The 27572-nt window shown below is 58.3% G+C and overlaps 1 long non-coding RNA gene across 1 annotated transcript; it reads left to right on the forward strand.

Annotated features, from left to right (window-relative positions):
• LOC123652533 lies at positions 1-25655 on the forward strand. Its single transcript, XR_006741912.1, has 4 exons — positions 1-496; positions 11993-11998; positions 25267-25274; positions 25645-25655. It is a non-coding gene; the product is annotated as an uncharacterized LOC123652533 (long non-coding RNA).
• Positions 25656-27572: the final 1917 nt, after the last annotated feature.

Consider the following 27572-nt stretch of genomic DNA (forward strand, 5'->3'; position numbering starts at 1 on the left):
TGTCTCCCTCCCTCCCTCTTTCTCCTCGGAGGCTGTGGAGCCGCCGCGCCGCCGGCTCGCAGTCCCGCCGGGGAGCGAAGTGCGGGTGCGGGTGCCCCCACCACCCGGGGCGGCGGGCCGCGCGGAGGCTCGTCCGGGACGGAGCCCGGGCGCGGGGCCGGGGAGCCGGGGAGCCGGGCGGCGGGCCGGCGCCGCGTCCGGGCGAGTCCGGGGCAGGAAGGCGGCCGCAGCCGAGGGCAGAGGGCAGAGGGCGGAGAGCGGAGAGCGGAGAGCGGCCTGGCCGCCGGGAGCCCCGCCCGGGACGCCGCCGGCCGCTGGGCGCGCACCCGGGCGGCCCGGAGTCCGGAGCGAGGCGCTGGCCGCCGGCGGGGGGCGTGCCCCTCCCCGCCCCGCGCGGCCGCTGCGCCGGGCATGTGAGCGGGAAGCCGGCCGCGGCGCAGGACGGCGGCGGAGCAGCAGCGGCAGCAGCGGAGCCCGGAGCGCGGAGCCCGGCGGAGTAGTAAGTGCCCCCCTCGCGCCCCCTCCCGCCCTCGGAAGTTTGACACTCGCGCCCCCGCGGGTCTGGGCACACGGCGCCTCTCATCGCTGCGATTTCCATCCTTTGCAAAGTTTTCCCAGGAAGGATGGGTCCCCTCCCGGCCCCAGCAGCGCCGGTCGGCGGCAGGGTCGGCGCGGAGCGGGGTGGCCGCTGGCGAGGCCGCGGGCCGGTGCCGGTGCCCGTGCGCCCCGCGCGAAGCCCGCTCCCGGCGGCGCGGCGTCGGGTCTCGCACGGCGGCATCCCGTCCCCTCGCCCCGTTCAAGGACTTCCCGGCAGGAAGCCCCGGCGACCTGGGAGCGCCCCGAGCGGGTCTCCGAGGCCGGCGCCCAGACGGAGGTTCCCCCTCGCCCCGCCCTGTGTGTGGGGTGCGGGGCTCCCGCCAGAGCCACCCTGCCCGCCCTCCAGGCCGGTCCCCCCGCCGGCCAGCCGGGCGCTGCATCCTGTTTGTTTTCTGCGCCGCTGCTCCCGCCTCACCCCCTCCCGCCTCCACCTCCCACCTTCTCCCTGCGCCCCCCGCCTCCCGCCGGAGAATGCCGGAGGTGAGCCTTTCTTCCCGGTTTCACCGTCAGCGCACATCGCGCCCGGGGGTGGGAGGTGGGGGGGGCCAGTCCTGTTCCCAGCGGTTCGCCATTGTTTTCCCACCCGCGCGGCCGGTGCGTAAACACACACAGTCTCTCTCCTGCTCTCGATCTCTGACTGTCTCGGTGTCTCTGTGTCTCCCTCTGCTTCACACCCGCGTGCACACACTCTGCTCCGAGTCCCGAGACGCGCGGGGATGGCCGCGGGGTCTCCAGCTGCGGGACCAGCCGGCAGCTGCTGGGTGACTCCTCCGGAGCCGGGGCGGGGGGCGGGGGGCGGACCGGAGTGGCCGGGGCGGGGGGCCGGGGTGTCCGGAGAGCCCCGGGCTGTGCTCGGGCGGGAAGTGCATGTTGAACTTGAGCCCCGGACCTCTCCGGGGGGGACCCCAGCGCACAGCGGCGGCTCCGCCCGCGGGGTGGCCGGCAGCTGGGAGGACTCCAGTGGCGCTCTTGGCAGCCGCGGCCGGGCCCGGGCCCGGGCCCGGGCAGGGAGGAAGCCGGGGAGTCTTCCTGGGAAGTTTGCTGGGTTCTGTGGGAATTTCCGGGCGGGGCGCCCCGGCGCTGGGGAAGGGTCCGGCGAAAGCAGCCAGGGAAGATGCTGCTGCTCCCTCCGGGGGGCGTTTGCAGGGACCCTGGCTCCCGCGGGCTGCTCCCTGAGGAGGCGGCGTTCCAGATGCTGGGGTTCAGGACAGACACGGGGGACCGTTCTCCACCAACGTGTTCTTTTCTAGATTTCCCTCTTATGCAGAGTGGGCAAAGGTATGCACACATCTTTGGAATTGGCATCCAATAATTAGTTAAAGAATAGTGGTCTGAAAGAAAAATTAAACAAGAATAGTGGTTTGCAAGGCAGGAACTGCAGGAAGGCAGGGACCCCTCTCATTGTAGCTCTGAAAGTCAGCATAGCTTAGTGGTTGAGAGCCCAGGCTCTGGAGTAGATCCCCTCGGTATTGCCACTGGCAACAGGATCTTGAGCAGTTTGATCTGACTGCTCTGTGCCTCGCTTTGCTTGTCTGGGAAATGGGTTTAAATTCGAACAGTACCTTCTTCATAGGGTTGTCTTGAGGATCAAAAGGCTTATGAATAAAGCACACAGTGCCCAGCACAGAGTAAGTGCTGGGGAAATGTTAGCTGTTCTTGTCCTTATTGCTAACCTGACCTTGCCCAGAGCCCAGAGAACACTTCTGAACTGTGCTCACTTTATCAATTACAATAATAATTGTCCCCTTCTGAGAAGGGAGAAACCTCACACTTCCCACCCTTTCCTGTTTTCCGCTGGTTAAATCCTCCCTTACTCCTTTTTCTAGTTCCATCTTGTTAAGCCTTTTATCTTTTCTTTCGTGCCCCTTCCTTCCTCCCTCTCTTTCTTAACAATTTTTATGAAAGGTACTTCATTCCCTCCTTTAAAAAAAATCAATCTTGGCCCAACGGCAGTGTTCTCAGTGGAAATCAGGCCCCAGGAAGTGTCTCCACGGGGGGCCTGCCCCTGAGGACAGGGCACGGGCTGCTGGCTCTGGGATTGGATGTGCATTTGTGTCTCTGGGCTGGGTGAATTTCCAGAGAGCCGAGCCCAGGTGTCTGGGGCCCCGGGGAAGAGGCAGGTGGGCCGGGCCGGGCCTGGCGGGGCTGTTCCTGGGGAAGGCAGTGTCTGTTGCCTGCTGGCTGCGGCTCCCTTGGGAACCTGGAATATCCCAGCTGCCCTGGGTGGAATGGATATGGGATGTGGGGTACATGATGGGACCACAGTGTCCCCTCCCAACGCTCCACTTGTATACAGAGTATTTTCTAGGAATGTGGGTTTGTCCCAGCTCCTTGGATTCCGGACTCTGAGCGGGGGACAGGGGAAGAGCAGGCAGCTGCCGGCTACCCACGCTGCCTCTCTCTCACACAATGGGCTCTCTCTCCGTCCCCTGACCCTCTGACTCCCAGCCCACCAGGAGGGAGGATGGCCAGGTGATTGGGTCTTGGCGCTCGGAGGTCCTGCAGGTGGGCGTCCGGGGATGAGAACCAGCCAGTGCAGCCATCCCCAGCCATTCCTTTGACAGAAATTGGTTGAGCACCTACACGTGCCAGCAATGGGGTGACAGGATAGAGAACATACGTGTGGGGGGTGGGCAGGGGTGGCCCTCGTTTGGGAAGCCAGTGAGAGCCGCCCTGGGGAGGGGACAGCTCCGTGAGGCCTGAGGTAAGGAGCCAGTGGCACAAAAAGGAAGGAAGCAGATGAAAAATGGTCGAGGCCAGAACTGGAATTGCAACAGCCGTGTGGCCGGAGGGGGACCGGGGAGATCCGAGGGGTGCGGAGCCTGGGCACGGGGACCTGGTAGGACTGACTGGTTAGGAGCCTGGGTTTTACGGCCAGGGCGATGGAAGCCACTGGAGAGAGAGTGACGGGATCGGATCTGATTTACGGTTTTAAAAGGTTAGTTGGTACACAAGACGGGTAATCAGTTGCCCCAGGGGAGGGAGACGGCGGCTGAGGGATGGATGGAGAGATGGTGTTTTCACTGTAGAGACTCCTTTGTCCTTTCTGACTGCGGGACCATGTGCACGTATCAACCTTACCTCCTCTCGCCCAAGCCCAAACCCAAACCCAAACCCAAACCAAAAAGCATCTTTAGAAAAAGGTTAGTTTGTAAACTGGAAACTATATAATAAAGAGGGTAAAAATGGCATAACGCCATACTATAGTACCAACTTCACAAAGATAATTAGATGTCTGCACACGTGCAGGATGTACACAGAGAAAACTAGAAGGCTGATTTTTTACAGAGGTAAATTCTAGATCCTGGACATATGGTGGTTTTTACTTCCTTTTGTATCTTCTGTTGACTTTTCCAATCTGCTTTTATAAGGTGGAAAAACAATGTTAAAAAAAATTGCTTCAGCCGAAACCGGTTTGGCTCAGTGGATAGAGCATCGGCTTGGGGACTGAAGGGTCCCGGGTTCGATTCCGGTCAAGGGCATGTACCTTGGTTGCGGGCATATCCCCAGTAGGGGGTGTGCAAGAGGGAGCTGATCAATGACTCTCATCGATGTTTCTAACTCTCTATCTCTCTCCCTTCCTATCTGTACAAAATCAATAAAATAAATTTAAAAAATTTGCTTCAGCTGCTAGGAGGCTGACTCAGAGCTGGAGTGATGTCTTGGATGAGGGGGGCCGGCGGGACATGGTTCTGGAGGTCAAGCCAACAGGTCTCCCTAACACCCTTGACTGAAACAATGTTCTGTTGCCTGGAGATGTTGTAACCAGGAGTGTGGGGATCAGTGATGTGAGGGGCCATTTCCAGTGCTGCCCTGGCTTTGGAAATGACTCCGATTTCAGCCACATTCTTATCTCTGTTTTAACTCCTGGGGAGGGGAGGGGGGAGTGGGAGAGGACGACCTGGGGCCCCTCCTGAATATCTTGCTACTTTATTAGCAGATTCAGGGCAACGTGATGTGTAAAGGGCCGTGGGGTATGTGTAGTACATAACATCTCTGAGCCTCCGTTTTCCCGTCTGTGAAATGGGACGATAACAGTGAGACTCCCTATCTCTTAGAACATCTGATCAGGATCTGCAGTAGGAGGTCCGTGCATGGTGTGGGTCTGGAGCTTGCTGTTGCTGGACAAGTATTTGCTTGGGCTACCGTTGATTCTGCAAAGGTTTCGGCCTCTCTTGGGGTGCTTTGAGACTGTCCCTTTCTGGGAAGCTCCCTGAGTGAGTAGGTCACTAGGAAGCTGCAGCCGATGGGGATGCCTCTGGAAAAGGTGGAGTGAAATGCAGCTGTGCCCGCGCGCCCCTCCTCCAGCCACACTCAGGGGCAAAGCGGAGTGTTTGCAGAGGGCTCTGTGCTGGGAAGGCCTGGCCAGGCCCACAGCAGGTCGTGCTTTGACTGAGAATTATTTTTGTGCGTGGTGTTTGCGTAAGAGGGCTCCCTGCTGCCGGAACTTCTGCTGCTCCCCTCTCTGGAGCCGGATGTGCCAGCCAGGTCGGCTGTCCGTGCCTATGGCCAGGCGGGGAGCCTGGGCCCAGGAGGGTCACCGGAAGGGCCCTGACACCTTCCTGCTCCCACACAGGAAGGCGTGCCCGGGATGGGAGTCTGCCTGGGTGACCCCATTGTGAAAATTAAAAAAATTATTAATTGATTTTAGAGAGAGAGGAAGGGGGGGTTAGAGGAGGAGAGCAAGAGGAACACGGATTTGTTGTTCTGCTCACTTATGCATTCGTTGGTTGATTTTTTTTTTAAAATATATTTTTATTGATTTCAGAGAGGAAGGAAGAGGGAGAGAGAGAAACATCAGTGATGAGAGAGAATCGTTGATCTGCTGCCTCCTGCATGGCCCCCACTGGGGATCAAACCTGGGACCCTTCAGTCCGCAGGCAGACGCTCTATCCACTGCGCCAAACTGGCCAGGGTTCACTGATTCGTGTATGCGCCCTTACGGGAATTGAACCTGCAACCTTGGTGCATTTATCAGGACGATGCTCGAACCAACGGAGCTACCCTGTGAGGGCGAGGGCAGCCCCGTTTTGAGTGCCTCTTCTTTGGTCCTCCTTCCAGCTCCGGGGAAAGACGTGGTGGGGAGGTTTGTGACAGGCAGCTCAGCAGGGCCGCCTTCAGCCTCCTCTAGTTTCTGGGGTCACGCCCTGACAGGTAGCAGTTTCTTTAAAAAGTTTCTCTGAGCAGCGGGGGTGCGGTAGATCCCTCCTGAGGGTGGGGTGAAGTGGGGAGGAGTGCCTGCTGGTCGGCCTGAGTGCCACGGACCCCCCTTCCCCCCAGAAACCCACGGGACCATCTGTGCGCCAGCCTCCTGGTGCCGAGGCCCTTGGGCTCCCCCAGGAAAAGGTTTCGTCCACCTGTGGGGCCCATAGCTCGGACCCCCGCAGGGACCGGCGGCTCAGCTGCCCCTGACCACCCCCGGTGTGGTGACCTGCCGTAGTTGGGAGGGGCCGGGAGCCTGGGCCCCCTGGCTCTCGCCTGGGTGGCCCCAGAGAAGGGACAGCACCAGGGGTTAGACCCAGAGGCTGGGAGGTGAGTGGGAAGTGGCTGGGGCTTCCCCTGCCTCCTCCCAGGGTCACCTGTGGGCAAACGCAGGACGTGCCGTGTGCACATGGGGACCAGCTAGGGTAGGGGTGTCGAACTCAATCAGAGAAGGGGCCAAAATCTAAAATCCAGCCTAAATCGCGGGCCGAATGGTTTACTGAACAGTCATAAACTGTCATTGTGATGGAAACGCAGCGGAGTGCAGTGATGACAGCGCGGTGCGGGCCACATTGCAAGGCCTGGCGGGACGGATTTGGCCCGCGGGCCTTGTGTTTGACACATGTGAGCTAGGGGGATGGGGGCTGGGACTTGTACCCAGAGATTGAAGGTTCCAGCCAGAGATGTTTTATGGGGCTGGGGAGGGGGGCAGGGTGGGGGGAGAGGTGTGTATGGGATAGTACAGGAGAGGCAGGAAGATGGGGGGGCACAGTCTCTCTCCCCTTTTTCCTAAATAGCATCCCTGCCCAGGTGCTTTTGCCACGGGGAAGCCTGAGCAGGCCCTGAAATAGGAATTCGGTTCCCTCGTCCTTGATCCACCCCGGCATTCTGCTCCCCTCCCTGCAGAAGTGGCCTTAGCATTTAAATGGCCTTGGCAGAAAGCCCCATACACAGCCTGGGGGGTTGTGGCCCGGTTTGGGGGGCGGGGCTTAGAGTCCACACCCACCGTGTCCCTCCAATGTCTTCTGGGGAGATGTCCAAGGTTGGGTGCATGTCAGTAATTGAACTTGAGGAGCCTGGGAGGGGGCCACAGACTGAGCAGGAGCCCTCGGCCTCCTTCCCAGGTGGCTCAGCTCTGTGCTCCCTGCCAGGCCTGGAGCTCCCCAGGAGATCCGCCCCAGAGGAGGCCAGACCGGGCTCCGCCCCTGGCCCTGACTCCCCCATCCCCGCCCCTGCTTGACTCAGAATGGAATGTGCAGCCTGTGGAACTGGACGGAGTAAAAACTGGCTCCCCGAGGGCCTGACCCGGCCCCCTCCTGCCCTTCCGCCAGGGGGTGGGTGGGGGCCCCTGGGGCCAGGGCCAGGTCCTTAGCTGGGCTAGAGGTGCCCCTGGCTGCCCCAGACCCTGTGCGGAGCGGGGGCAGAGGTACATGCCACAGAGGCCCAGGGTCAGCCATTGGAAGGGGGTTAGTCCAAGAGGAGGGTGGGTGGCCACTTAGAGGCCAGGGTGAAACAGGCAAAACAGACCCCCTCCCCACCTCCGGTAGCTGGGGTGGCCTGCCCGGTCCCACAGCCTTTGGTGCCCCCCCCCCCTCTCTAAATATATTTTATTGATGTTTTTACAGAGAGGAAGGGAGAGGGAGAGAGAGTTAGAAACATCGATGAGAGAGAAATGTTGATCAGCCACCTCCTGCACACCTCCCCACTGGGAATGTGCCTGCAACCTGGGAGGGACCCTTCAGTCTGCAGGCTGGCGCTCTATCCGCTGAGTCAAACCGGTTAGAGAGGTGACTTTTCTTTTAAAAGCTGTGGCTCATACTTATTATTCCTATAGTTTCCAAAAGTAGTAAAACCATGTTATACTTTTGTCATCGGGATGGAAAGAATTTGAAATCTATCTATTGTAGAACTGACAGTGGGACAGAAAAAGCGGTCACCAGTGGACTCCCTGGAAGACCCAAAGGAGCCGGGGCTTGACCAGTGCTAGGATCTCCTGCAGAGAGAGGGCCCGGCGGAGAGGGGACGGGTAGGAGGAGAAGCCTGTAAGGCTGGCGGAGAGGGGACGGGGTAGGAGGAGAAGCCTGTAAGGCTGGCGGAGAGGGGACGGGTAGGAGGAGAAGCCTGTAAGGCTGGCGGAGAGGGGATGGGGTAGGAGGAGAAGCCTGTAAGGCCGGCGGAGAGGGGACGGGTAGGAGGAGAAGCCTGTAAGGCTGGCGGAGAGGGGACGGGTAGGAGGAGAAGCCTGTAAGGCCGGCGGAGAGGGGACAGGGGTAGGAGGAGAAGCCTGTAAGGCTGGCGGAGAGGGGACGGGTAGGAGGAGAAGCCTGTAAGGCTGGCGGAGAGGGGACGGGTAGGAGGAGAAGCCTGTAAGGCTGGCGGAGAGGGGATGGGGTAGGAGGAGAAGCCTGTAAGGCTGGCGGAGAGGGGACGGGTAGGAGGAGAAGCCTGTAAGGCTGGCGGAGAGGGGGACGGGTAGGGGGGAGAAGCCTGTAAGGCTGGCGGAGAGGGGATGGGTAGGAGGAGAAGCCTGTAGGCCGGCGGAGAGGGGATGGGGTAGGAGGAGAGCCTGTAGGCTGGTTGAGAGGGACAGGGGTAGGAGGAGAAGCCTGTAAGGCTGGCGGAGAGGGGATGGGGTAGGAGGAGAAGCCTGTAAGGCTGGCGGAGAGGGGACGGGGTAGAAGGAGAAGCCTGTAAGGAGGCGGAGAGGGACGGGTAGGAGGAGAAGCCTGTAAGGCCGGCGGAGAGGGACGGGGTAGGAGGAGAAGCCTGTAAGGCTGGCGGAGAGGGGACGGGTAGGAGGAGAAGCCTGTAAGGCTGGCGGAGAGGGGACAGGGGTAGGAGGAGAAGCCTGTAAGACCGGGCGGGTTCCTTCAGGTGACAGTTGAGTGGGCCCCAGAGTGGGCTCAGCTGGGGTGGGCGGCCCCGGTGCCCAGGCCCTGGAGACTCCTGCTTTGGCCCTGGCACCTGGGAGGAGTGAGGAAATGGAGAGAAGCCTGGGCTGAAGCTGACCTCATATGACTCCAAAGAATTAACTCTCGCCCGGGCCGGTCGGCTGAGTGTTGTCCTGGGCACCATAAGGTTGCCCTTTCGATTCCGGGTCAGGGTGCATGCCTGGGTTGGGGTGCGATCCCCAGTTGGGACACGTACAGAGGGCGCAATAGATGACTCTCACCTCTCTCTCTCTCTCTCTCTCTCTCTCTCTCTCTCTCTCTCTCTCTCTCAGCATGTCCTCCTGTGAGGATTAAATAAAAACAAACCCTTGCCTGCCACACGAGGCTGGCCCTGCGCCCTCCTTAGCGTGCAGAGCGAGGGAAGTTCTGTTTCGGGGTATGGGGTGGGGTGAAGCTCTCTGGAAACCTGGCCCCTCACCGCCCTGTAGAGCCTGAAGCCATCCATTCCCTCACCCTGGGAGGCCTCTGTCCTGGGCCTGTCCCTGAGGGTGCGGTGGGTGGGGAAGGAAGGGGAATAAAAGGTTAGTGGGAGGGGCTGGAAGGACACCCGGTGCAGGTACTACCAGGCCCTCCCTCCGAGGCAGGTGGGTGCGGGGAGTGGATAGGGAGTGAATAGAGCTGTTGAAAGCAGAAGGGAGTGGCCCCTCCAGCCGGCCCTGGCTTACCCAGGTCCCTGTTTCTCGGCTGGCGGAGAGGGTGTGCATGCGTGTGTGTGTGTGTGTGTGTGTGTGTGTGTGTGTGTGTGTGTGTGTAGGTAGCCGGTGGGGGCTCATTCAGCCCCCTCTGGTGCCTGGAGGTGGCCGTGGAGACCTTAGGCCAGGCAGCACAGGGGAGAGCGGACTGGGAGGAGAGCCAGGCAGTGGTGTGGGGCCTTGCTGAGGAGAGGCAGAGGGGGGACCCTCCTCTCCGAGTTCCAGTCCCCCGCAGCCTCTGGGCCCCACACAATTGGGGTTCCCGTCCCAGTCTATCTGGAGAGCAGCAGGCAGTGGGCAGCACCTCCTTCCCTCCCGTCTCTGAGCTCAGCCTCCTGCTGTCCTGGGAGTGTGGAACCACAGCCACCCTCACACCAGAGTGGGTGGGGCGGGAGTCTGGCCAGGTGAGGGGCCGGAGAAGGAGAGGGGTGGGAGGGAAAGGGTTAGTGGTGGGGGCTGTGGGCTCTGCTAGCTGGGGCTGGGGGCGGGGCAGAGAGGGAGGCCTCTCCCCTTGGTTCGGGAGATGGGCTCAGCTCAGCCTTCACTCACCCGGACCCTCGCCAGGAAACAGGTCAGAGGACAGAGGAAGAGGACTGTGCCCCAGCGGGCCTGGGCCAGAGTGTGTACGTAGCGGGAGAGCTCCCTCTTCGGAGGAAGTGAAGGGATGAACTTGACTGCTGTCTGCCAGAGCGTGACTGCAGCGAGGACATGAGTCCAGGTGCATGAGGCTCTGTGCCTTGTGCCAGGCCGTCTGCACAGCTGTTCCCGACGGCTCTGCTGGAACTGGCTCAGCATCGGGGGCCCATTGCTCTCATGCCACTGATGTTTGTTTCTTGTCGTTGATTTTTAATTTGTAAACATTACTTTTAATTATAGTTAGCACACAATAGTATATTAGATTCTGGTGTACGAGACAGGGAACCAACATCTGTATACCTTGCAGAGTGGTCCCCCACGGAGTGGAGTAACCATCCGTCGTCATACATGCTGATCAGGCTATTGATTCTGTGCCTTATGCGTTACATTGTAACTGGAAGTTTGTACTTCTTAATCCTCTTCCCCTTCCCTACCCAACCCCCCTCTCTCTGGCAACCAGGAGTTTGTTCTCTGTATCTGGGAGTTTCTGTTTCATTTGCTTATTCATTTATTTTGTTTTTTTAGAGTCTACATACGGGGTGGGCAAAAGTAGATTTACAGTTGTATGTGAAGCAGTTTATTTATTAATTGTATTATTTTCCATTTGAACAACTGTAACCCTACTTTTGCCCACTCCATATAAGTGAAAAGATAAGGTATTTGTCTTTTCTTTTTTTGTGTATGCAATTTTTATTTATTTGTTTTAAATGTGTGCATATGTATATTTTTAATTTCAGAGAGGAAGGGAGAGGGAGAGAGAAACATCAATGATCAGAGAATCATTGATTGGCTGCCTCCTGTATGACTGAAAAGATAAGGTATTTGTCTTTCATTGTTTTGTGTATGCAATTTTTATTTATTTATTTTAAATGTGTGTGTGTGTGTGTGTGTGTGTGTGTATATATATATATTTAATTTCAGAGAGGAAGGGAGAGGGAGAGAGAAACATCAATGACCAGAGAATCAATGATTGGCTGCCTCCTGTATGACCCCCTTTAGGGATTGAGCCTGCAACCCAGGTATGTGCCCTGACTGGGAATTGAACTGTGACCTCCTGGTTCGTAGGTCACGCTGAGCCAAACAGGCCGGGCAGGTATTTGTCTTTCTGTCTGACTTAGCTCACCTAGTAAAATGCCCTCTGGGTCCACTCATGCTGTAGCAAATGGAAAATTTCATGCTTTTTTATTGCTGAGTAATAGTCCATTGTTTGTATACCACATCTTTGTCCGTTCATCTATTGATGGACACACAGGTTGCTTCAGTAAAAAATGCTTGTAATAATGAACATTAGTGTGGGCATGTCCTTTTAAATGAGCACTTTTGCTTTTTTGGGGGGATAAATACCCAGAAGTGAAATTGCTGGCTCATACTGTAGTTCTGTTTTTAATTTTTTGAGGAACTTCCATATTGTTTTCCATAGTGGCTGCACTCATTTACATTCCCGCCGGCAGTGTGCGAGGGTTCTCTCTTCTCCGCGTCCTCGATAACACTCCTTATTTGTTGCCTTTTTTTGGTGAGAGCTGTCTGACCGGCGTGAGGTTGGGACCTATGGTTTTCATAATGTAAATCCCCTTCTCTCCCGCCACCCGGACTGAGAGCCACCCTCCCCCACAGGCCACCCCCAGTCCGGAGGTGGTTCTAGCCAGGTGTGGGCAACCTGCGGCTCCGGAGCCGCATGCGGCTCTTTTTGTTAAGTGAAAAAATCCTTTTTCTGCACGATCGGGTATATAGCGTTAAGGTAAGAAACAATATATGCAGTGTTATATTTGTTTTAAATGTCGCAAAGGTTTTGCGGCTCCCAGGTTTCTTTTTTCCTTCGAAAACAGGTCCAAGTGGCTCTTTATGTCTTAAAGGTTGCCGACCCCTGTTCTAGGCTATTGACGGACACAGCGTGGGGACCAGAATTGCGTGCAGGCGCGGGTGCGAGTGTGTTGGGCGGCTTAGAGAGGGTCTCGAGGTGGACTGTCTCCACCATCCGTGGCGTTGGGTAGGTGGCCACAGGTACAAAGGGCCCTGTGATTCCTAAGTTGAGGCGGCTGGGTTTAGGATAAGGTGACCAGACGTCCAGCTTTTGGCGGGACAGTCCCGATTTTAGGGACTGTCCTGCCAACAGCGGGACGTCTGGTCACCTTAGTTTAGGACGGGGTGGGAAAGACTGACGACAGGTCCTTTAGCCAGTCTCCAACCCAAGGGTCTCCGCTGCCTCCTTCCTTCTCCCTCTCCTGTCATCAAAGCTCACCCACCCCTTGCCCTTCAGGACCCTTGATCTCACCCATGGGGGTTTACCAACCTGAATTCACGTCCTGGTGACACATCAGCAGGTAACCCCTGAGCACCTGGGCCTCTTAAGCAGCCACGCGACTTCATAAGCCCAGAGCTGATTGACAGAGCGGGAAGGTGTGGGGCAGAGTGGATGTTGGGGTGTGCGTGGGCCTGCTCTGTTCACCCGAACACCCAGCATTCGGGCCCGCTCCCCCGGAGCTGTGAGAGCAGCCTCGCTGCTGCACAGTTTTGAGGAAGATAAAGAGGAGTCAATAATCAGCTGGGTCGAAACTGGTTTGGCTCAGTGGATAGAGCATTGGCCTGCGGACTGAAAGGACCCAGGTTCGATTCCGGTCAAGGGCATGTACCTTGGTTGCAGGCACATCCCCAGTGTGGGGTGTGCAGGAGGCAGCTGGTCGATGTTTCTCTCTCATTGATGTTTCTGGCTCTCTGTCTCTCTCTCTTCCTCTCTGTAAAAAAATCAATAAAATATATATTACAAAAAGAATAATTGGTTGGATCCTGACTGACAAAAGTGAAGGTAAGGAGGTGCGGGGGTTCAGGGCTTCCAGGAGCACCCAAGAGGGGGCACCACAACCAGATGTGGGCAGTCAGGGAAGGCTCCCTGTAAGAGGAAACCAGGACCTAGAGGAGGAGGAGGAGACAGCTTGGTGGGAACAAGTCACCCTGACTTTGGGGAGGGGGGTGAGTGTAGGGCGTTCAAAGACGGGGTGGCGAGCGGCCCCCGGCACCCAGAGGCTGTGCTCCGCTGTGAGCTGTGTGTGCCAGCCTGGGGGGAGCATAGGTTTTGTTTTGTTTTGTTTTTTATTTATTTAAAAAAATAGATTTTGTTGATTTTTTTTACAGAGAGGGATAGAGAGGGATAGAGAGCTAGAAACATCGGTGAGAGAGAAACATGCCCTTGACCGGAATCGAACCTAGGACCCTTCAGTCCGCAGACTGACACTCTTGTCCACTGAGGCAAACTGGTTTCGGCAGGGAGCATAGGGCTTTTTTTTTGGGTGGGGGGGGTGTTGGCTGCCTGTGGTTCAATGTGATGCTGCGGGTACAGTGGACTCGGGCGCAGTGTGGTGTGTGGCCGGAGTGGCCCGGGTATTGGTAGGAAAGGGTGCCGGGGTGGGAGGGTCGGTGGCAGGATTGCCAGGGCCAACTGCAAATGAGCCAGGCTGGCGTGAAATGCCTTCGCTGCTTCCCTCCTCCCCTCCCCTCTCCTCCCTGCCCGCCCCTCCCCTCCCCTCCCCAGAATCAACAACTGTGTCAACAGCAGGGTGATTGTGCTTGGCCAGCAGCCTCCGGGGCTGCCAGGACTGGGCAGGTGCTGGCAGGGGCTGGGCCTGGCTGCCAGGCTGCAGGATAAACACGGCCGCACACAGGCGGGCACACAGGCGGCCGGCGGGCTGCCGGGAGGCCGCAGGCAGCAGGGAGAACAGGTGTCTCAGGAGCGAGGCAGACACAAAGGGCCTCTTGTCTCCCCTCCCCTCGGCCCCGGGGAGCAGCCCCCTCCTCCAAGCCCACCACCCGGGGTCAGGTCAGCCAGGGGCTGCTGGGGGTGAGGGGGGGGCAGGTGCTGACCTCCAGACCCCCCCTGCCCCCTGCCCCTGGGTGCTTGTTTTTTCTTGCCCGAGATGAGGTGAAACCAGTGCTGACTGCGTGCAGGAAGGTGGAGGGGGAGGCGGCCCCACTAGCCACAGTGAGTCTGTCCCACCTGAAGGCCTACAGGACTCCTCAGCCCCTCGGGGTGCCCAAGGAGGGACAGGGTGGGGGGTGGGAAGGGCACTTGCTGCTCTGGAGAGGAAACATGAAGACCTGGAGATCGAGGAGGTAGTCAGGCAAGAACCATGGCGGTGGTGATGGAAGTGGGGCGAGAAGTAGGGCGGCTTGGGCCGAGGGGTTGCAGGTGGCTGGGCTGTGGCAACGCCCTCCTCCCTCTCCCTCCGTACCCCGTTAGGAGACAGACCTTCACTGAGCACCTGCCGTGTGTTCGGATTGGGGGAGGCAGGGACGCAGAACACAGGCCCAGCACAGACGGGCGGATTCCGGGGCCGGCTGCCTGTGTGGTCTTTTTTGGTAATAATTGCGACGCCTTGGTCTTCTCATCTGGAACGTGGGGGAGGGGACAGTCGCTGCCGGTGGGGCTGCTGAGGTGGTTCATTGTGGGAAGAGATGCCCGTTTCGCAGTGAGGACTGTGTAAGATAAGGCCGTTATTGTGCCTGACTCAGAGCAGCCTGAGCCTGGGAAGCAGACAGGTAAGAAATAATGGCATCGGGCCGAATACGAGAGACCAGGATGTCCGAGGGCCTCACTCTGCTGGGATGGTCAGAGAGGGGCTTGTGAAGGCGGGGAGCATTTGAACGGGGCGTGGAGGGATGGGTAGGAGTTTTCCAATCAGGAATGCAGGGTGGACCTTCTAGGCAGGGGCACCGGGTGAGCCAGCGCTCAGAGCGCATGGTCATGTCCACACGAGAGGCCCAGTGCACGAAATTCATGCGTGGGTAAGGGCGCTAGTGGCTGCCGGCCGCCGGCCTGGGCTTCCCTTCCCGAGGTTGGCTGGCCCTGCCCCCCGGCCGAACTCCCAGTGGAGGGGACAACTTGCATATTAGGCTTTTATTATATAGGATTATAGATTTGTGAGGACAACAGCTGGAAGGATGGGGGGGGGGGTGGGTGCGAGGCTGAGAAGGGGCTGCAGGGCAGGCAAAAAACGAGGCTCATCCCAGCTTCTGCAGGGTGAACTGCCAACTCGGTCGTCCCACAGAGTCTTTCCTCTGCCCCCCCACTCTGATCCATTCTGGAAAATTCCGTCTCGCTCGCTCTGGACGAGTCTTCAGTGTATAGAGAAGCAGGATTGTTTAGTGAAAACACCACTGAGCTTTAAGGTCAGAAAGTTCTGAATTTGGAAGCTTTTGAATTTTGAATCTCGATTTGGGGCCATTTACCTAATTTCTTGGAGCCGTGTAATCTGCTCTCCCCCGGGGCCGGGTGGCGGTGAGTGTGAGAGAGAAAGGTGTGCCACGTCTGCTGTGCACCGGGAGCTGTGAGGGCCCCTCCAGGTGGGCCTGCCCGCATCAGCACCCGGCTCTCTACTGGGGCCTCTGTCTCTCTGCTGGAGCCTCCGTCTCTCTGCTGGGGCCTCCGTCCCTCTATCGGGGCCTCGGTCTCTCTATCGGGGCCTCTCTCTATCTGTGATATGAAACAACTGTGCGTCTCCTTCCCTCCGGGATTCCGAACTGGCAGGGGACTATGGGCAATCAGTCAGCGGGAGGCCCAGTACCAGAGGGCCCGGCACTGGCCTCCCCGGGCAGCACTGGGCCTGAGGGACCGCGGTGGAGGGAGCTGGCCCCAGTGGCTGTGGCAGGGAGCCTGAGTGGGCAGTGGGCCCCCATCCTGCCTTTGCTCCGGGGTGAAGCTCTCCGGGGGCCTCGAACACCTTCCTGTGACTGCAGTGCTGGTGTCTGCGGCCTCCAGCTTGGGTGCCCTCAGGCCTGCCCCTTGGCCTCTTGGAACCCCGCTTTTCCCACCTGCCACTTGGGAAGGCCCAGCGGGACCCCACCCGGGCTGAGACGAGAATGCCGCCGCGCTGCTGAGGATGTGGATAGCCACCCTGGTCATTTCAAGCTCCAGATGTGTAGCCAGACCTTCGCGGCAGTCCCACATCTGCACTTGGCCCAGTGCCTCCGCTGGTGTGCCTCCCTCCCCGTGGCTGACCGCGGGCGCCTCCCAAAGCGGGTCAGGAAGGGCCGAGAGTATCTGCCCGTTTTGTGGATGAGGAGACTGAGGTTTGGAGACGAGGACTCGTCCAAGCGGTGGAGCTTCCTTGTCCCACGGGCTGTGGTGGCTGTGGGTGTGCAGGGCAGCTGTTCCGCGTGGTGTTTGACCCTGAGCAGAGCCGGTGGAACCACCCTGGGATTTGCCCCCCGGCCTCCTGCCATTGGTTTTGAGGACCCCGTGATGGGAAGGGCGAGGGGCCCTGGAGAATATCAGGAGCCCATTCCAGGGCGCCCGTCCCGACACCCGACCGGAGGTGTGTTTGCCTGGGCAGGGCCGCCGTTGTCTCCTCTCTCCTTTGCCGCTTTGGCTGTGCCCCGCACGGCGGCACCTCCGCTTTCTCCTCCTTCTCTGCACTCAGGTTTCTCCGGGGGCCATGAGGCAGGGTGCGGCCGAGAAGAGAACGGGGTGCAGAGGGGCTGCCGGGAGACGCGGAGGGGACAGTCCTCTGGGATGCCCCGGCAGCTGGGCAGACAGCTTCCTAGCTGCAGTGAGTGACCCTTGGATTTCCTTAAGGTCCATGGACACATTTACATGCAATTTGCATATAACCAGAACACCGAACCAACTTTATAGTCTATCTCCAGGCACATTCAGAGTTGCCTTTTATGCTCTTGTTCTTCGTGAAGGTGGCTGCTTCTGGCTGTGTGGTCTTGTTTTCGCCTTCTCCCTCCTGCCCCGTTTCTCCCCTGACCCTCACTCAGAGGGCAGGTGACTGGGGACAGAATCCGCTCAGGGTCACCCACCGAGGGCTGGGCCAGACACCGCTCCTCAGCAAGGACATCCAGGCCCACTGTCCCCCCGCCCAGAGGCAGCCCTCCTCCGTGCCTGGGGACCGGGGCACAGGGCTTGGCACTTGGCAGGTGTGCAGTGAATGTGAGGATGAGAAAACAGCGAAGCTGCTGCTTGGGGCCTGGTTTTGTGCCCAGGACTGGAGCGGCTGGTGGGGAGCAGGGAGCCCCTGGGGTGGTGGGGTCCATCTCCCTCTCCTTTCGACTGTGGCCAGAGGGGCATTGCTTTCTCTTCGGGCTTCGCAGGAAGTAGTGATGGGGGTCAGAGGAGCAGAAAGGAAGGGCCAGGCCCTCTGTGACTTTGTTTTCCAGACCGAGGATCTGTTATTAGCATAATTTATGGCATCCAGGTCTCCAGCCAAGCACATTCTGTTCCCCAGTGTCGGGGAGACACAGGGACCCAGGCGGGCGCGAGGCTGAGCAGGAAAGAAGACAAATCAACAATTCTGTGATGGACTGTGGTGTCTTGGCTTGGGCGTGGGGACCGTTTTAGTTTGGGGCCAGTTTGAGCCCAGTTTTTTTTTGTTTTTTGTTTTAATATACATTTTATCGATTTAAAAAAATATTTTTATTGATTTTTTACAGAGAGGAAGGGAGAGAGATAGAGAGCTAGAAACGTCGATGAGAGAAACCCCGACCAGCTGCCTCTTGCACACCCGCCACCGGGGATGTGCCCGCAACCAACGTACATGCCCCTGACCGGAATCGAACCTGGGACCCTTCAGTTCGCAAACCGATGCTCTACCCTGAGCCAAACCGGTTTCGGCCATTTTATTGATTTTTCACAGAGAGGGATAGAGAGTTAGAAACATCGATGAGAGAGAAACATCGATCAGCTGCCTCCTGCACACCCCGCACTGGGGATGTGCCTGCAACCAAGGTCCATGCCCTTGACCGGAATCAAACCCGGGACCTTTCAGTCCGCAGACTGACGCTCCACCACTGAGCCAAACCGGTCTCGGCTTGAGCCCAGTTCTGTGTGGGGGAGACACCCTTCGGGATGGCATGGCCTCCCCCGTGAACCCAGATGGCTCCTGTGAGCAGAGTGGCAGCTGTCCGCTCACACGCCTGGCCCCCCCCCCCCCCCCCCCCGGGCCCCGGGCCCCAGGTTTTTCTACGTGAAATGGAGTCAGGGCCCTGACATTCGGAACAGAGTCGCTGTAGAGTTTATTTCGGTGGCGGGGCCTGGGAAGACCCTACAGCTGTGCGTGAGAGCACCCCGGAAGGAGGGGGAGCGGGCCCGATGGACACCTCTGTGGAAAGAAGGGCGCACATGCCAAACGCCCCCTTGCCTGCAGAAGTGCTGAGCTGGTGGAACTCAGCCCCGCGGCCGCAGAGAGATGGGGGCAGCAGATAGAGCTGCGGTGCCCGGGCACTGTGTGTGTGTGTGTGTGTGTGTGTGTGTATGTGTGTGTGTGAGGCGGTATGTGGGGCTCCCGGAAGACGATGGAGGGCAGGAGCCGAACCCGCAGCGCCCCCTCCACCAGGCTGGCCTCCGCGCTTCCTCGGGGTTGTCACCAGTCCCCGTTCCTGGGATCAAGTCCCCTTTCCCCACCCGCCGCTCACGTAAGTTGGGTCTCGTTCTTTCCTCGTTTTCCCCTCCTTCTCTTCCGATGCAGCTACGTTAGCCTTTCTTTGGGGAAATGGGGGGATTTCTCAGGGTGAAGGCTGGTGGTGCCCGATCCCCTGGCTTCTGTCTCCAGGCGGGGAGGGTCCCCGGTTCCTGGGGAGGGTCCCCAGTCTCTAAGGAGCGTGCACCTCTTCCGCGGTCGAACCCTGCCATCCAGCGGGTTGCCTGGCTGGGAAGGGCAGGCTCGCTGGAGGAGATGAGGTGTCTTTGGGTCTGAGTTCCAGGGCAGAGGACGTTGCATGGGGTGGGAGGGTGGCTGGGGCAGTGAGTGGCCTGGCTGCCAGTGGCAGCCTGGGCGGGGACGTGCCCTCTGGCGTTGGCATCCTCCTCCCTGGCCGGCTCGAGGCTCTCGCCAGGGGTTATGGAAGAATGAACTTGGAGACGCAGTTCAGTAAAGCGTGTGTGTGGAGCACGCGTTCCGGGCCCAGCACCAGCCTCAGGGCTCGGGGCTCCCCTAGCACCCCCAGTCCTGGGGAGGCACACACTGGCTCCTCTGTAGCAGGTGCGGAGCGGGTCCCGCTGGGCACACCCAGGGCCGGGGCCTAGCTGCAGGGAGGCCGGGGCCGCCGGGAACGTGGGCCAGGAGGGACCCGAGAAAGTTTCAGAGCTCCCGGAACCGGGCCCCTTCCTTCGGACTGGACCTTCTCGCATTGCTCTAGGCCAGCGGTCGGCAAACTCATCAGTCCGCAGAGCCAAAGAGCAACAGTGCAACGATCGAGATTCCTTTGGAAAGCCACATTGTTTAAACTTAACCTCTTCTAACGCCACTTCTTCAACACAGACCCGCCCAGGCCGTGATGTTTTGTGGAAGAACCACACTCAAGGGGCCAAAGAGCCACGTGCGGCTCGAGAGCCGCAGTTTGCCGACCACGGTCCTAGGACATTCCCCATAGACCCTGCTCCCTTTCTTTCCGTTAAGACCTGTGTGCTGCCTTCAAATGGTGCCACACCAGCCGGGAGTGGGGATGGGTGTGGGCCGCGCGGGCACCCTGGGCAGTGGGATGGCTGTTCCTTCTCCCCCTGAGCCCTGCCGCCCGGGCTTCGGTCCTGGGCCCAGGTGAACGCGTGTGGCTGGCTCTCCTGGGGAATCGATGGGTGGGCAGATTTATGTGGTTCAGGATCGAGGAGTAGGAATTGATCTCTGGGTGTCTTTTTAAGAGGCGTTTTGGACCAATGAAATAAGGAATGGACAAGTCCTCATGTAAGTCCACTGGGTAAGGCCGGGCGAGGACCAGACCCTGTCCTCAGGGAAGCTGAAATCTGTCTGGGGAGGTGAAATCCTAGGAAACCGAGTTGCATTGTGGGAACAAAGCCTTTCACCCCACTTGGCCGGGGGCCCCGGGGCCGATGGTGGCAGCTCCGTCTCCGCAGCCTGGGGTGGAGGCTGGGGACGAGCCGGAGCCTCAGACCCAGGTTCGAGTTGCTGGTTATGCTTCTTCTAAGGTGCGTGCTTTCTGACAAACACCAGAACCTTCTGAGAGCCTAGTTTTCTCATTTACAGAGTGGGAAAAGGGTAATAATACCTGCCAAGGTTTTGCAGAGGATTCGGGAAGGTGCTGTGTATAGCACCTGTGTATTACAGGGCCTGGAGGAGGGGGGCCGCAGAGCGGGGAGCCGATACCAGAATCATGGCGGCTGGTGGCGGGTGCAGAGGGTGTGGCTCTCCTGGGGCTGCCTGGAATGGGGGGGAGGGGGCAGCCCTTCCCTGGGGTCAGGAGTATGGCCTCTGGATCTGGGAAAGGAGGAGGCGAAACCCTCCAGAGTGTGGTGGGGACAGACTGTCCGCCTCGCCCAGTATTCCTCCTCCACCCGCGGACGTGCTGTGTGGCCTTGGCCAAGTTACTCAGCCTCTCTGTGCTTCAGCTTCCTCAGCTGCGCCGTGCTGTGGACAGCCAGGCCTGCCTGTTGGGGAGGACTAAAGAGGATTCCGTGGGAGCTGGGAGCCTGGGTGGGGTGGGATTGGGGTGGGGGCAGCTGGAGGGGCCTTGCATGCTGGTGCTGGGGAGAAGCCCAGAAAAGGGAACACATTGCACTAGCTTCGGGCAGGGCGTGGCCAGGAGGAGCCCAAATGCCAGTGTGGCCCCTTCACCGACACCGGTCACGAAGGGGGGCCCCTCTACACCAGGCAGGATGGATTTTTGTAAAAAACCCCAAAGAAGTTCCCATGTCGTCGGGAATCGCTTTGAAGCCCGGAACGACCACAAGTCACAGCACCCAGCTGCCGGTGGGTTCTAATAATTCATCGTCGCCAGCAGCCTGTCTGATCTTTGGACTCTGGGCGCCCGGGAGCCGCCCGCGGGAGCCGGGCAGGAAGCGAAGGCCGCTGGTCGCACCCACATGCACAGCGCCAGGGCTCATGGGGCTCGATAAGGTGGCCAGACGTCCCGCTTTTTCACAATGTGTCCCGCGGCGTTTTAAAATCTTTTTTAAAATGCCGAGGGACGCGGGACACATTGTTAAAAATTGGGACATCTAGCCAAAACCTGTTTGGCTCAGTGGTAGAGCATCGGTCTGCAGACTCAAAGGTCCCGGGTTCGATTCCGGTCAAGGGCATGTGCCTTGGTTGGGGGCGCATCCCCGGTGGGGGGGTGTGCAGGAGGCAGCTGATGGATGATTCTCATCAATGGTTCTAACTCTTTATCCCTCTCTCTTCCTCTCTGTAAAAAAATCAATAAAATATATATATTAAAAAAAAAAAATCGGGACGTCTGGTCACCGTAGGCTTGGAGCGCCTGTGGGTAGCGGCCCCTTCCCCCAGGTCTGTGTGCTGTGTGTGGCTCCGAGCTCGGGGCCAGGCGGACCTGGAGTGGGACTCTGCCTCCTCTCCTGGCCTCGGTCACTGCGTCTATACAACGGGTTTTGTCGGTGCTGAAAGCGCCTGTGGTGATCATGGTGAGGCAGGGGCAGGTGCTGTCAGCATCCTTCTCCCGCTTGGCCGCATCCTGAGGTGCAGGCAGGGGCTCGGCAGCACCAGTATCCACTTCACAGCATCAGAGGCCGAGGCGCCTCCCCCGCGGACAGCCTTCTCCGGGGGAGAAGGAAGACCTCGTTCCACGTGCAGGTGCAGACACGGAAAGCTGGGAAGGCGGGGTGGTGGGGTGTCCCGGATCCATCCCCTCCTCGGGCATATGGGGTTTTGCAAACCAACCACCGAGGGCACCGAGTGCTCTGGTATTTAGAAAACCACTCAGCCAAGGCTCCCAGCAAGCTGGTGGTGGTCTGGCTCCCCATTTCCTGACGGGAGAGCCCAGGTTCAGAGAATTAAGACCGATGGCGATGGCGGCGGAGCCAGGGCGTATGCTCAGGCCCGCCTCCAGCTCCAGGGCTGATTTCCTTCCCCGTGCACGCAGAAGGAAGTCTCACCCCGCCGCCTAGATGCTCTGCACTTTCCCGCCCCCGTGCAGGTAGGCCTGTCGGGTGCATGGCCGTGAGCTGGCGGGAAGAGGGTTAAATTCCCCCGGAGCCACAGAGCTGGTTTCGAGCTGGCGCCTCCACTGACCCCATCACTGACCCCCATCCCCTGGGTCAGGCGGCAGGCTGTGGGGGGAAGGGCAGAGGGAGGGCCTGGGGAGGTAGGGGGGGAGGGGAAGGGACACTCATCCCTCTTCCTCTCTGGACAAAGATGCTGTGGCTGTTTGGTTTCCATAGGACCGTGGTCAGCAAACCGTGGCTCGCGAGCCACATGCGGCTCTTTGTCCCACGGCCTGGGCAAGTCTATTTTGAAGAAGTGGCGTTCGAAGAAGTTTAAAAAATTTGGCTCTCAGAAGAAATTTTAATCCTTGTACTGCTGGTTATTTGGCTCTGTGGACTAATGAGTTTGCTGACCTCTGCCTTAGGAAATCCCTAAGGGTCCCTGGTGGTGGCCTGCACTCATTCCCTTTTTTAATTTTTTCATTCACGTGTTCATAAGGAAGCATTACATCGAGTAGTGCCATGGAGCCCAGGCAGCTCTTAGCGACACGGGGAGTCCTACAATGGGTTCTGGGCGGGGAGGGGGATCACTCTTACCCATAAAGGCGCTAGACATAGAAAATGGAACTATCCGCCCTGACTGCTTTGGCTCAGCGGATAGACTAGAGCACATGTGTCAAACACAAGGCCCGCGGGCCAAATCCGTCCCGCCAGGCCTTGCAATGTGGCCCGCACCGCGCTGTCATCACTGCACTCCGCTGCGTTTCCATCACAATGACAGTTTATGACTGTTCAGTAAACCATTCGGCCCGCGATTTAGGCTGGATTTTAGATTTTGGCCCCTTCTCTGATTGAGTTTGACACCCCTAGACTAGAGCGTCGCCCAGTGGACTGAAAGGTTCCGGGTTCGATTCCGGTCAGGGGCATGTACCTTGGTTGCGGGCACATGCCCAGTAGGGAGTGTGCAGGAGGCAGCTGGTCGATGTTTCTCTCTCATCGATGTTTCTAACTCTCTGTCCCTCTCCCTTCCTCTCTGTAAGAAATGAATAAAATATATTTTTTTTATAAAAGAAAGAAAATGGAATGATCCAATGAACCTGGGCATAGGGAGACTTTGGCACCGGCTTGCCAGTCCCTGGAGGGGAGGGGGATTTGGTGGCCGACGGAAGCCAGCGGTAGTGAAACAGGGGGCTGTTTTCCTCCTTTTCTCCTCAGGCAGCTCCCACCCCGTCACCCCCTCTGTGAGCACAGACCTCTGGCCTAGCGCTTCCCTTTGGACCACTGTCACTGCGTCCTCTCCAGGCGGCGAGGACACCAGGAGTGACCCCCAGGGAGGAGGCCCGGGCAGGAGGGTACTGCACCCAGGTTGGCCTGCAAGTCAGGTGCACACCTGCCTGCTGTGGACCCAGGTGTCGGCCTTCAGCGCTGAGGAGGGCATTGGAAGACAGGGTATCCAGGAAAGCTGATTTTAAGGGAAGACCAAATCTTTCCCTCTGTCCCCATCTTACTGCCCCAGATCCCCTCCCCTCCCTACTGAAGACCCTAAGCACACCATCTCTCTCTGCGGGGCAGGTGGCAGCCTTCCGTGGTCCCTAGAGGGGAGGGAGGCTTCGGGGAAAGGCCTCACTGGTGGGGCAGGTCTGGCACTGTCTGGCTCTGGCCTTTTCTAGACGCTTCAATTAGCGCTGTTAATTACGGCTCTGAGAGCACGCCCCCCCTCTCCCCATGCCCAGTCTGACATTGTTCCCAGTCTGGAGGCCCTGTCTGGGCTCTCACCTCTGCCCATCTGCAAGATAAAAGGTGTGGGAAAGTGCAAGTGATTAGCAGTTCCCCGCTCCCCACCCTTTCCCTCTTTGTGGTAAATACGCATGACAAGATGTCTCTCGGTCACCATTCTTGAGTGAACCCAGCTCAGTGGCGTTAACACATCACCTGTCACCACAGGCCACGCCAGAGCTTAGCCTCATCCCAGACAGAAACTCGGTACCATTACACAGCAGCTCCCCTGTCCCTGCCCGCAGCCCCCGTGACCTCTGTTCTACAATACCTTCTGTCTCTGAAATGAGCCACCCCAAGTTCCTCTCAAAGTGGAATCCTGGATCGCCAGCCCTTTTGTGTCTGGCTTACTTCACTTAGCGCGGTGTTTTCAAGGCGCATCCAGGCTGTGGCATGTGTCACACTGCCTTCCTTTTTAAGGCTAACACCCCATCATACGCACGGGTCACGTCCGTGTCTCCGTTCATCCCTCCCTGGACGTGCTGGTTGTTGCTGCGTGTTGGCTGTTGTGCATGAGCGTCAGTGTGCAGGTCTCTCTTCAGGACTCCCGCTTTCCGTTCTTTGGGGTTCGCACCCAGAAGTGGAACCGCTGGGTCTTACGGTCCTTCTGTGTTTAACTTTTTGAGGGGCTGCCATATTGTCGTCCATGGTGACTGTACCACTTTACACGCCTCCTAGCAATTGTCCACATCTTTGCCAAGACTTCTTGGATTTAGTTTTGTCATGGTTGTGGGTGTCAAGCAGTACCTCCCTGTGGTTCTCCATCTTTTTAAGGTTAAGTCGAGGCCCCAAGACACGCTGAGACGGGCCCTCCCCGTTGCAGAGGCAGCTAGACCTGGACCCCGGCTTCCGGGCCCCCTCATGGCCTCCATACTCCACTCTGCGTACTCCCCACCCGTCCGCAGGAAGCAGGGCGGGGATGGGGGGGGGGTCCTTCTGCTGCCTCGCTCTCTCTGCTCACTCTCAGGCCCTTCCCTTCCCGTCTGTCACTGGGCAGAATGGCTGTGACGACGGGAGGTGGCGGCAGAGGAGGAGGAGGAGGAGGAGGAGGAGTCAGTAACACGGGCTTCATGAGTTGACCACTTCGACCGTGGGCACTGGTGAAGTCCAGTGCGCTGTAGCAGCCGTTACCCGTGGCTTTGCAAAGAGTGTTTTGTAATTTCCCATTTTTAGTGGCACGAAAACTCCCCTTCTATGTTCTGTTAAGTGTGTGTGTGGGGTGGGGTGGGGTGGGGGGAGGGATATAAAAACTCGCTTAAGCGCTCAGTGGGGAAAAAGAAAGCCACTTGTGGAAGAAAGGTCTGGAGACCAGCCACACTGTTATCAGCAGCCTCTTCCGGGCTGATGGGAAGTGGGTGGCTCGTTAATTTTTCTATTCTTTATGTTATAAATCTTGCAGGTTTTCTACAATGAGCACACGTTCCTTTTATATTTAGAAAAGTCTGGTAAGAAAACAAGAATGACGGCCGCCATTCATGAGGCCTGTGTGTCGCAGGGTCTGTGGAGGGCGTAGCTGCCCAGTGCCGTTGAGAGCCAGGCGTGAATGAGAAGCTGAGGGAGGGAGCTGCGGGGGTGGGGTGGGGACAGGTGGCACAGGGATGCCCAGGAAACACAGAAGTCATACATACCTGGGGGAGGTCAAGGGTGGGGCAGCCCTGTGACCTCCGGAGCCATGCGCCTGGGAGATGCCACGGCTGGGCCCTGGCTTCGAGTCCCTTTGTCTCTGCGTGGGGAGGGCAAGTGGTGCACTTTGGCCCCTCCCAGCTTTGAGCGTGTCTCCTGGTGTGGCTGGCAGGAGGGAGGCCTGCAGCCTGTGAGACCAGGGCTTTTGGGGCCCCAAGGTGGCCTTTGACTTTTCTCACATCAACTGAACTCGGGACCTGCCTGGGTCCCTTGAGCCCATGCAGAGGCCCGGCAGAGATCGGGGGTTGGGGGAGGCAATCCAGGCTCCAGAATGACTGTCCATGGCTCTTGAGACAGAGAAGCCAGACTAGTCCAGTGCTTAAAAGAAGGGAAGGGACTCACCCTAGCCAGTTTGGCTCGATGAGGACAGCGTCGGCCTGTGGACTGAAGGGTCCTGGGTTCGATTCCGGCCAAGAACACATGCCCGGTTTGTGGGCTCCATCCCCAGGGTAGGGCGTGCAGGAGGCAGTCAATCAACGATTCTCTCTCATCTCTGATGTTTCTATCTCTCCCTCTCCCTTCCTCTCTGAAATCAATAAAAATACTGTATATTAAAAAAAAAAAAAAAAAAAAAAAAGAAGAAGAAGAAGGGACTCAACAGCAGCCAGTCTCTTGGTTCAGGTCGCCACTCACTGGTTAAGACCTCGGGCGATTGCTAAGCCTCCTGAAGCCTCTGTGTCCTCATAGGCCAGTGGTCGTCAAACTCATTAGTCCACAGAGCCAAATATCAACAGTACGACGACTGACATTTCTTTGGAGAGCCACATTTTTTCAAACTCAAACTTCTAACACCACTTCTTCAAAATAGACTCGCCCAGGCCGTGGCCATTTTGTGGAAGAGCCACATTCAAGGAGCCAAAGAGCCGCATGTGGCTCGCGAGCTGCGGTTCGCCCACCACTGTCATAGGTAAACCGATGCTGATGGTGACTGCATCTCAGGGCTGCTGAAAGCATTAAGAGAACCAATTCCTCCAGGTGGCACTTAGCTTGGCGTGCGCACATTCCTGTGGGCTGGTTGAGCGCTAGACTCTGACACCAGGCTACTTGGGCTAGAGATTCCAATACCATCTACCTCAGCGATTATTGTAAAAATTAAACACATGAATGCTAGTCAGAGTGGTTCTAGCAGTGCTGGGTGCCAAGTAAATGCTTAGTAAACATTCGCTCTGACCCAGAGGGTGGGTCTTCAGCTGCTACACACCAGAGGGACCCGTTTGTTGGCAGCTGGCATCTGCCCACTCATCTGATCGTCCCAAGAGTCCCATCTACTGGATCAGCGTCCATTACTCACGTGTGAAATACGTTGAGGGTGCCGTTATTATCTTATTTTTATTATTAGCACCGTGGGCTCCGGAGGTTACAATCCCCTCCCCAGAATCCCCCTCACCCCACCCCTGGGCCAGCGCTGGCTCTTTTCTTGCTTAGGGTGCTCCAGCCTCAGTTTGGGGTGTTGGCGCTGGAAGGTCGGGCCCCAGGCAGACTGGGGTGCAGCTGGCTGCTTTGGGGGTTGTGTGCTGAGCGTTTGGATGGAATCGGCCCTGCTCTCCTCCCCTTGCGTCCCTGCCCTTTTGGAGAGGAGTCAAAGCCAAGAGAAAAAAAAACACACAAAAAACATAACCCATAAATAAAGGGGACCATGAAAATAACAAAAAGGAGAGATCTTGCTTTTGCGGCCGGCTTGGCTGTCGATGGGGCAGATAATGGGAGAGGAAACGCGGCATTTGCCGAGCAAAAGAACGGAACACTTTGTTCGCCTGAAGAATGAAGGCTGCTTGAGCCCCAGCAGCTGCGCCGGTTTCCGATGAGCGAGCTTGTCTGGGGGAGATGCTGGCGATTAGGCCTCCACAGGCGGGGGCGGCCACGCAGAACCCCTGCAGAGGGGAGGGGTGTGCGGGGGGAGCAGCAGACCTGAGTGGGGTGTCCGAAGGTGAGGCCAGCGAACCCAGGTCCAGCCCCGGGGGCTGCCGGTCACCTTGCTCCTCCATTGTCTGCTCAGGCTGTGGAGTTCAATGTTCAAGGATGTTGTTTATGGTCCGACCCTCTGGGAGCCCCAGGCCTTATCTGGAGGTCTAGCTTAGGTGGAGCCTTCCGGAAGCACACCCAGGGAGGAGGCTGGAGGTGTAGAGGGCTGAGGTGGATGTGCTGGTTATTTGC

The sequence above is a fragment of the Pipistrellus kuhlii genome, unplaced genomic scaffold (assembly GCF_014108245.1).
Source record: "Pipistrellus kuhlii isolate mPipKuh1 unplaced genomic scaffold, mPipKuh1.p scaffold_m20_p_18, whole genome shotgun sequence".
NCBI classification, from domain to species: Eukaryota; Metazoa; Chordata; class Mammalia; order Chiroptera; family Vespertilionidae; genus Pipistrellus; species Pipistrellus kuhlii.